Genomic DNA, 10987 nt, shown 5'->3' on the forward strand with positions numbered 1-10987 from the left:
CCCTTTCCTCACCCCAGTGTTTTCCAAATTAAACATCTGTATTCCGTGAGATGAAACCAACCTGTGGTTCTTTTCCTTTCCTGCTTGCTGCTAACAAGACCTATAAGTCATGGTCATCGTAAATATCACAGCCGCAACTGAATCAACAGAAAACGAGAGGTCTAAACTGCTTCAAGTGCTAAGTGAAACTGCCACCAATCTTTTCAACTTCAGGAAAAACCTAAAACATGATAAAGGTGTGAATTTCACACACAGACGTATTTCATGGTGAGCATCCATTTTTGCTATCCTCGCAAAACGCCCCGTTTGTCCTTTAACTAAAAAGCAGTATGGGCAGATAACCAACTCTGCTTCTGGTCATGGTGATGTGACGGTGAGTCTCCACGGTCTGTCCTGGATAATTTCTGTAGGTATTTCTTCCTCAAAAAGAGCCGCTCTGTAACCTTTAGCAATCTGGAGAGGATACTTGCATTATGACAGCTCTTGCTTCACTTCAGGACTAAGAGGATGTTCAACCACTGCATTTCTTCCTTAGCGGCTGTTAAGACCAACTTCAGTTGACCCTGCATGCCCGAGCCAATCCTTCTGGCTGGATGTGTCCCAAAGTTTCAAGGATTCTGATAAGCATGGAGAGCTGGAAGTAAAAGCATGTTCCACTGGTTCTGGTCTTCACATCAGTCCTTGCTCTGATAGCACGGGCTAAATTTACACTCTCTATCTACCAAAGGTCGAAGACTTGAAATTCAGAACTTGCAAGAGAGCGCACAGATGCTCTGTTCAAGTCTGACTCAGAATTTTCTGCCTGCAGTAGTAGTACAGCGCTTGAATTTAAAGTGAGTGTGGTACTGCTTCCACAACACGCAGCTCTGCTTTACGTCACTAGGCAGAAACCTTGTTAAAGGAAGCAAACCCGAAATCAGTAAGATGAACCCATTACTGGCAAAGAGCTTATCTTTTATCTGTCAGATAAGTTGGCAGAGGTGTTAATACTGACTGAGGTCTAAAAATCTTAACAGGCATGTATGCTGGAGTTGAAATCAGAAAGGAAGGTGTTGAAGTTCTTGCTGAAGCCAGCACCTGACGCTGTGGATTCCATTTACTGATTTAACTTCAGAGATAGTGAGAGCAAACCGCAGCCTGCTCCAGTTTCAGCTCGTGCTATCACCAGGCATGTGCTCAACTGACTTCTCCAAGCATTCAGGTTAGAGACAGAGGCTGTCAAAAATTAATGAGGTGTAGTATTATAATTTTATTTTTTTTTTTTTACTACAACAGAAAGAGTTGTAGTAAATCCTATGGGAGGATTAGTTCAAGTTGCCTATTATTTACATTTATAATGTTGAGGATTAGCAGGAAGTATGTGCACTGAAGTACAATATTCACTAATGAAACCACTTATTAGATTTATATATGACTCTTATTGAATATTATAAAAAACATTCAATGTGATGTTTTTTGTATACACTTACTACAAAACCAAGCAAGAACAAAATAAGTACCTTACTAAAATATCGTTTAGGAAGTTTTATGCAGACCTTCAAGAAGAGTTTACTGTTTTCATTTATCCATTCATCTTTTCCCTCTTTCAATAACACCGATTGCTTCACGAATTACCTCTACGACAAAGTTAGTATGGAAGATAATTTATAAATTCCATACTGATAAAGGTGGGAACTGCTACTGTTACTGTCACCATCTGATCAATCTTCAACAGAAACATAAACCCACGCATTTTTTTTTCCCTTTTCTTGTTTATATTCCATTCTTCTATTCCGCAGTTCTCCCTTTTCTTTACCTTTGAAAATTCTCTCCCACACCTACAATGCATGCGTGCATTACATATTTCTACCTGGCTGGATAAAAACTAATGATATAAATAAAAAAGTAAAACCTAATGACTGTTTTAATCCTCTATTTGCTTTATCAGGTTCAGCCTCTGATGACACTAGCGTGCATTTCTGCGGTTCTGGATCACGCTCGCAGCTTCAGCACAAGAAAGAATGCAAGCGAGCCCCCTCGGGAGGGCATTAGGCCAATACTACAGGACCTATTTTAAGAGGTTTCGCTCTTCTTGGAGCTCATCAGCTGTAGGTAACGGCCTAAACAACATTTTTTTCTTTTCAAATCAGTGGGAAGAAGACTACGCAGTTGATTCAGCTAAGGCAGCAGCCCTGGCTCTTGCGCTAGCTACAGCCACCACCCAACAGCCACACGTTGCTCCCCCCAGCCCCTCACACACATCCTCCACCCCGCTACGACTACACACTGCAACACGGCCATCCCGGTTCCACATCCCCACCTTAGGTGTCTCCTTGCTGCTTCTTGGTTACTCTAACTTACTGACTGAATCAATCAGTGTCTTAGCTGGAGAGGTCTGATGTTGGTTTTTTTTTTTTTTTGGGGGGGGGAGGCTTCAAATACTTGAATTTTCTTTATATTGTATTACCACCTGTAAGACAACCTAAGGAAAACTTTATGATTTGGTAACTGTTTTTTTCCAGGCATTGTTTATAATGAAATGCAGCCTCATCAGCTGAACAGAAGAACAGAGAAATACAAGTTTATTTATGAATTATTAAATTTGAGTTTGTTCAGATTCTTGCTGTTGCCTTTTACTAGCAGAAATAATATTCGATATCACTGCTAGGAAGACTGCAGTTGCTACGTGAGGATAAAATCATATTTATCCCTATTTATGTTCAGTAATAATTTTTAATTAAAAAAATCAGAATACCACACTGGAATGTATGTTGATCTAAACGTACTAGATACACAGTGAAGGAAGTTTAATAATTTTCTGTCAATTTTCTAATTAGAAGGAATCCACCTTCACAGGTGTTTTAAAGAAGAGTTTACATCCCCTGTCAGTTCCTTTAGTTTTGAAGATTTTAACAAACCTGCCACTGAGCTGAAGATATTGAATAAAAAACTAGGGCATATCTGTGCTTGCAGAAAGAAGTTATTGCTGTCACATCTGCTTTAGGACTTCAATCATTTGTTTTGGGCTTCTCAATTTCTATGGCTTCAATCTTCATTTCATTTGAATAATTTTAAATAATTTGTTGAAGTCTAAAAATGAATTTATGTATACTACTGAGAAGCCTGTATTTATTTACCCTAGGCTGAGCTCAGTAAAACAATACTGAAGTATGTTTTCCTCTTTTGTTTTCTAAGAATTTGAACCAGAAACCAAAGATTGATTTCATTCCTTCACCTCTCTGTCCATCTGAACACCTGCTGTTGTCCTACTTTTTTGCTCTTTTCTTCATTTTTCATTCTCACTGGGTTCATAGTCTGACCTCACTTTAATCAGCAAACATGAATATATGTAATGATTAGAAGTATTCCTTCATTCCACTATGCCTGTTACAAGGAAAATGGAAGAGATGTAGAAGTTATTTCAAGGGGATATATTTAACACATTTGGATCAAAACCCAGGGAGAAAAAAGAAAAAGACAAATGGCTTATGCCAACAGACCAAAACCATCAGCTTTTAAAGTGTATTTTAAAGCTCTCTGATAATTATTCTGCTTTAACTAAGATTTCAAACACTGCTCCCATCACTGGAGTTCGTTAAAACCATAAATAATTGTGCACAAAAGTATTAAAAATACTTCAAAATGTTACTTCAATTTCTGCAGCAACATGAGTAACAGAGCATCTTTGAAAAATGGTACATAACTTCTAGTCCATAGTTTCCTAACAGAAAGCTCAAATGCTTGCCCAAGATCTTCACAAGTCAGAGCTGGCTTCAGTCTAGAAGGGTGTAAGTAAAAAACAAACGAACAAAAAAACCACTGGACTAAGACCAAACTCATATTGCATTTCATTGCAAACAAACTTACAAATCAATGGGGTTGTTTTTGTTGGTTTTATTTATCTATTTTTAAACAAATGCAGTGGATCAAAACCCATGCACATATCATACAGTGCATTTCCTTTAAATTAACAGGCAATTGAGTTTGGAAAAAAAACAGTGCTAAGAAATAAACACCTCCCTACTCCATGCCTTGCCACTTCTGTTTAAGCTGTTAAAATTTTTGAGGCATAAAATGCCATCTGCTTTGTTTGTACAGCACATAGCATGCAGCAACACGCTCAGCTGCTCCTCAGTGCTTTAATTCACGACCATAGCACCTAAGTCTAAGTCCCGGCCTGAGACCAGCAAGCTTATCTTCCCAATTAGGAAGAAATTCATAAACAGAGATTCTACTAGATACAAGTTAAAGATGGAACAAGAGAATGTGTAATCATGGGTTTCTTTCCAAAGTTTTCAACACTATTTTAAAAAGCAGCTCTGGATTACCTCAAGACAAAATACAAAAAATTCCCATCTGGGTAGAGTTTCAGTCCACCTGAATCACCGTAGCATTTAAGTAGTAAAACACTTCAGTTCAAGTGTGTAACTTCTGTTCCAGGCATTGCACGAAATGAGCAATCCCTGCCCCAAAGACCTCACAGGGCCAGCGCAAGACCAGAGACTGGCTGATGAGGCGAGCAGTAAGCATGGAACATTAGTTGTCTACATACTGCAGTTTTTGAGTTAACATTTTTGAAGCTGCAAAAGCAAAGCAAGCTCTAAGAGACTACCACGAGGCAGACTGTAGGCATGTATCCATATACATGCAGTTCTAGTAAAGAGGGCATCGTTAAGCCCAAGGAACAGGAAAACCACAAGCTGTTAAGGACAACACTGCATGTTTAAGCATGTATTGTACAGTCAAATCAGTTTTCCAGCAAGTTAAAGAAAGTGTACATGGATGTTGGGCTCAAGGTGCCTAAAAGACAAAAATGCTTTTCTTTAACCACCAGAGAGATCACACATATTTTTCTTTATTGCCAGAAAGCCTGAGGAACAAAAATGATTTCTACAACCCGCCCTGTTATTTTGAGAATCAAGTTAAAAGTGACGCCTATATAGACTTACCATGAGCCCGCAAACAACAAATTGAGCAGCTAAAATGGTGTCCTCAGAATAAAGCCCTGCTAATGTTAGGTAAGATAAGTGAAATATTACCCCATGATTTCAAGCAGTAAGAAGTTAGAAAGACCCTAATCAATAGTTCAACTCTCCCTCTCAGGAAGGGAAGACGCCTTCTTTGTAACGCCGGAGGGGATTTGTGCAGCCTGTGCTTCCTGGCTTTCCCAGCCTGACCCCTACAAACCCCTGCTAACCCGCACGGCTTCCCAGAACTGCTTACTAGAGCATGAGAGAATTCTGAAATTGCCTCTTTGTGAAAATGAAATATTTATTAGGAAATGTTTTCAGTTACATTTTGCCCTTTTCTCCCCACCTAGAGAAGAGGGATGAGCACGAGGAGTAACGAATGCAGCACCAGCCCAATAACACACACAGGTGGGCACCGACCGAAGGCAAACTAATCCTGTTCTCTAGCTAGCTGGGCGAGACCACGAACACTGCTCTCCTCCCAGCCCATCCACATCAGAAGGTAATACCACTTTCAGCACGTCACCACCTCCACTTTCCTATCGCCTGCTACCATCTTCACCAGTCAGTGCAGTAATTCGTGTGAGACCTTCCTGCCCCGCGCTTCAGATGCGGTCAGCTTAGATTAAAAGTTTCAGCCCATAAGGAGAAGATCGCTGCTCCTTTGGCGCACCTGTAGAGACGGTAAGTTCCTGTCAAGGGGCAGCGACAAACACCTGGAAACACAGACTATTTTTGGTACCACAACTGAATTATAGAAAAAAAAAAGCTTATCCAAGGTTTCATTGTCTACATAATGATCATTTTATCTCCTGCATTAATTTAACAGGCAAAAATATCCTCATTAACTTCATGAATCTACAAAGTTGTCTTTTTTATCTTTTAAAGAAGTGTTACAGGTTATTAAAAAAGCATCAGAGATGAATGTAAATTTCTGGTACCACACTAACTATAAAAGAGTATCTGCCATTTGTCACGGTCAACAGGAAAGTGAACATATTTATAGTACCACGTGTAAGAAAACCTTATTTTTTTCTGAAATGTCAGAAGAGCATGGCACCTACTTTGGTCTAAAAACATTGGCTGTCCCCAAACTAGTTGTCAAAACTATCAGTGCCTCCCTACTGTCTCATTATTTCCTTTGATGTGATCATTCTACTGAAAAAAACAGTAATTAAAAAACAAGATTCTATAAGCACTGCAAAGCGTTATATGAACAAACAAACTCAAGGAATACTGTTGTGCTTCTTACGCGGCATTCTGCCTGCCCCACAAATACCCATCTCCTGTAGGCAACCCCACCACAACCTGCACACCCAGGCAGCTCCGTTCAGCACTCCTTGTTAGGCCTCTCAAGACTTGCAGGCTTGCTCAAATTCCACGTTATTTTAAAAATAAGTATTTTTTTAGCTGCATACACTAGGTAACCAGGGCAAGAAACACTGTAACGTGCATACTGCACAGCACATCTGCTTCCGAACACTTTGCTGTCTGCTCTGCTACACACCTGCAGGTTCACGACGTATTACAGTATGTTAACTGATGTTACGGCCCAGCCAAGTTTCAACATTTACTGCTGCCCGAGGTTTCTTCTCACAGTCTATTCAGGTGTTACAAAAAGTTACATGTTACATGCATTAAGCCAGAATACACTGGAGTAGAACTGGAGACTTCCCTTGCTTCCCTGCCTCCATCCAACTTGTCTTTGTAGACTACATTCAAGAATTCCCTTCTAGAATTTATGGTCCTTAATATTCAGCACTATGTGTTCTTCTATTTCTGTCTGATGTACGTGTCTGTAACATGCAAAAGAACTGTTAGATCCTGTTTTAATCACCTATGATTCAACATCCCCGGTATCTGACCAACTTTGAACATAAATGAAGATTCTTCTTTAAGAAAGGAGTAAAATAAGCCAAGTAAAACTCTACATAACCGACCTTTCTTGCCATTTACTTCTGCAAAACTAAGAGCTTTTATCCCTCAACTATGTCACTGTTTCTGTTTTGAAAAACGTAAGTTAGGGACTAAGCTTCCCCACTGTTTGCTTTGTGACAAACCACCTTCATCCTTCCACCTCATAACTGAAATAAAAAGCAGCACTTGAAAGCAGCAAGACAGATAAAGACTAAAAAAATGCTGCATTTACAGTCAATGCTTAGAGTAGAGCTATTATAACTTGAAGTGTTTCATAACTACAGTACACACTGCATATGTATATCTCAATTTCAAAAAGTTTGAGTATCTGCTATCATAATTCCACTCATTTTCACACAGATAAAATTGACCAAATAAAATTCCACAACGGATACCGCATTCTAAGGTCTCTTGCTATGCCTTCCATATTCAGGTTGCCTAAAATCTTCCTTGGTGTATTTTTATTTATTTATTTATTTTTTATAAATTTGTATTACTTAAGCACAGCTGCGAAGTTAAAATACTTTCATTCTTTCTGGTAAGCCTTGAAAGCCCACAGGACTGGAAAATATCCATGAAACTATTTAAGTTTAGCCACAGTTTATCAGTAGAAACCTGTTTAAACACTAAATCAAACACACACTATACAATCATGGTTTCTTTTCCTTAGCACTCAGGGAAAAAAAATGAAGTATTAACTTAACACAAATGTTACGAACTCAAATCCTTATCACCAAATAGCATAATCCTGAAACCGCAGAGTTGATAAAAAAAAAAATTAACAATAATAGCAAGAGAACCAGTCTGAGCTCTGAGTGGAATTCTGAGAACCAGCCCTCCATGCCCACAGAGAAGTAGCCTTCGTTTCTACTCGGTGATCACAACGACAGTGTCAATGGCACAGACACGGCAGTCTGTAGTAGGAGAACTATAGAATCACAGAACCATTCAGGATGGAAAAGACCCCCTAGAAAAGATCATTTAGTCCAACCTGTAACCTAGTACTTGAGTCCACTCCACTTCATTCCACATCTACACGTTTCTTGAAGACCTCCAGGGACGGTGACTCCACCACTTCCCTGGGCGACTTGTCCCAGTGCTGCACAACCTCTGCAGTAAAGAAACTTCTCCTAATATCCAACCTAAACTAGTTACCTTTCCTTTTAAAGGTTATAGGGAATAATATGCAAGGAGCTTTATTAGAAAAGCATCATTTAGGTCCCAAAAAGCTTGTAAATGACCAGCCGCATGAAACCAGACTCTCTGAGGTACGCAGACTGAGAACGTACTGCGCCCATACGTACCATGCACCCTGCGTAATGATGCCAACTGATCCTCAAGCCACTGGTTTACACTTCAAGACTCGATATTCTCTCCCTTTTCAAAAGCTGTCAGTATACTTCCACAACATGCAGCAGATAACGCAAGACCATATAGTTAGCAGGAATTTTAAGTTAGCACTCTTAATGCCACCCTGAGGTACTGAGTGTGTAATATAATTAAAAAGCATAATTTTTAAATGTTTATCAACTCTATAGTACTGCAAAAACCCTTCTTTTTGCATCACGGCTTCTTCCTAAGTTTTCTATACCGTTCATCACTTAACTTTAATTGATATCATTATTGAAATGTCTACACTTTGTGACAAACAAGAAGCCTGAACATATTGGCTGCAACACAGACAACATACAAAGGAGTTCACCGTTCTGAACAACCTACGACAGAAGGCAGTCTGCTGCAAACAAACCGTTTGAGACGATGCTGACCTGCCCACAGCAGCCCAAATGCTATCGTGGCTTCTGTATTCCCAGCAAAGAACTTTAATGGACATTGGTAAATAGGGGGTCATCCAGCTCTTACACATAGACCTGCTGGGTACGTCCTCCGAACTGTGAGGTCACATAACAAGCACACAACAAAACCCGGCAAAAAAAATCCTGAACACCTGAAAAGGAAGCCCCCTTCCTGGTAATGGAGAGCTCAGCTGCAGACTGGGAACGGATCATCAAGCAGCTACAGAATGAAGACAAGAGTCCTGCGTATGACAAGCAGCAGAAGCCCAAGGAAGATTTAAACAGGACAACACAGCCAAGGCAACAACCAGGGAAAGCTGGCTCTGGAGCAGCACCCTGGACAGGTGAAAGCACGGCAAGACTTCAAGGGTCAAAGAAACAATTTTGCTGGAAGCACGACATGAACCGAGTAGTCTGGAAAATAACTTCGGGAAGACTGCAGCACAGACCATAGAGAGCCGCTGCAAAATACACGTTCTGATGAGAGGTCACTGCTCGAACTGCGCTACCCCGCCTATAGTGATTAGTTCTCCTCTTTCCAGCTTCCCTAAAAAGAAAGTCTTGTCAGTAACATTTTGCCCTTTTATCCAAATTCTCTGCTCATCTAAAATATCCTTTAGAAAAGAGGAAACGGAAAACAATGGTCTTAAACTGCTGCTTTTAGGTTACCTCCATTTCTTCAAGTGGACTTTATAGTATCATCTAGCAATATAGGACCATATACACTTCCCAAGGAAAGAAAGAAAAGAGTAAAATAAAACACAATTATTCAGGCCAATTTCTCAAATTTTACAACCTGCATTGAGGATTTTATCTTTTTGAAACAGGCACATCGAACGTTTTGCCTGAGCAGCCACAACAGACAGCACATCAGAATGTGGAAGCTCACACACTACAGAGTCAATTTCAGGAACCTGAGTAAGAAAAGAAAACTGAAAGTTCAAAACACTTTTAAAGAGCAGTAATGCACTGCTATTGAGCAAACTCTAACTTTAATGACTCAGATGCTATCAGACATGCCTTCTCCAGCAGCACAGACACAGCTCACAAAGTACACTTGTGCCACCCAGACCATTCCGGGGGGCTCACCAGTCCCCTCAGAAAGGCGAAGGCACTGCTACACCGGTGCTCTCCATACTATGAAGGTTCTCCTAGGTCTTCACAAAACATTTATCAGTTTTCATCTTCCCCAGCTAAAAGATCTGTTGCATGAGCAATGTAATTGACGTGTTTTTTTTAAGCTACAGAACAGCATCTCACATACGAATACTTGTACACGTCAATACCTCTAGTAGAACACAGAAACCCCTCAATCACACCAGAAGTCTGTTGTAAGTGAAAAACTGTGATAGAACTTTTGAGTGTGGATGAGCAGGTAACTGAGACCAGCTACCTAACTTAAGGTTCTATGTTCAATACCGTAAGTCAGTCACAGCACGTCACATACCTGAATTACGTAGAGAAGTCTCTCAGGGCAACTCTCACTTTCCTGGCCTCAGCTCCTTCTTTGAACATTTACAGACAACCTAAAAAAAGGAGGAAGAAAAAGAAAGTTCTGTGAAAAAGTAAGGCTGCTTTTCCCCTCCTTTCAGGTTAAAACTCGACTTCTTTATAAATCCAAGAACCACGGACCCAACTGTTGACGTCCGGACCCCCTTAAGGGAGCGGCTACTGTCCTTTGTAACCGCAATACACGCACGGCCGCCCTCAGGAAGAACCACCCGCAGCCCCACAGCGACAAACCTGAGCAAGAGAAGCCGACCTCCCCGCCCGCCGCCGTTACCCCCCAGCACCGCCGGGCCTGAGGCGAGGGGTCCGGGGGGCTCCGGGGGGCTGCGGCCGGCACCGGGCGGGCCCGGGCAGGGCTCGGACCCCGCTCCCCCCCCCGCCCCTGGGCCCCTCACGCACCTCCCGGGGCCGCCCGCCCGCCCGCCTCAGCCTCCCCGCTCCAGCGCTCCCCGGCCGCCGCGCGGCGCCCAGCCAATCGCGGCACGCCTCCGCAGGGCCGCGCGCGCCGCCGCCAATCACAGCCCGCGACCGCCCCCCCTTCCGCCAATCGGCGAGCCGGCCCGCAAGCCCCGCCCCGCCCTCTTCGCGAAACGCCGGCCGGGAGCCAATCAGGAGGCAGGACGCTGCGCCGGCGGCGGACGTGCGTGCGCTCGCCCCGCGCGTTCCCCACCTGCCCCTCAGCCAATCAGCCGCCGAGGCTGCGCGCGCCCGCCGCGGGCTCGCGGAGCGGCTGCTTCGAGCGGCCCCGCGCATGCGCACTGGGGGGGCGGGGGCGGGCAGTGCAGTCGGGCGGGCGGGCGGTGAAAGGGTGGGGGTGGG

General features: G+C 42.5%; 1 long non-coding RNA gene across 1 annotated transcript; it reads right to left on the bottom strand.

Annotated features, from left to right (window-relative positions):
- Positions 1-5235: 5235 nt before the first annotated feature.
- On the bottom strand, positions 5236-10626 carry LOC121067540. Its single transcript, XR_005818328.1, has 3 exons — positions 10568-10626; positions 10107-10185; positions 5236-5622 (listed from the first exon to the last, which is right to left on the bottom strand). It is a non-coding gene; the product is annotated as an uncharacterized LOC121067540 (long non-coding RNA).
- Positions 10627-10987: the final 361 nt, after the last annotated feature.

This window comes from Cygnus olor, chromosome 3 (genome assembly GCF_009769625.2).
Source record: "Cygnus olor isolate bCygOlo1 chromosome 3, bCygOlo1.pri.v2, whole genome shotgun sequence".
Classification (NCBI taxonomy): Eukaryota; Metazoa; Chordata; class Aves; order Anseriformes; family Anatidae; genus Cygnus; species Cygnus olor.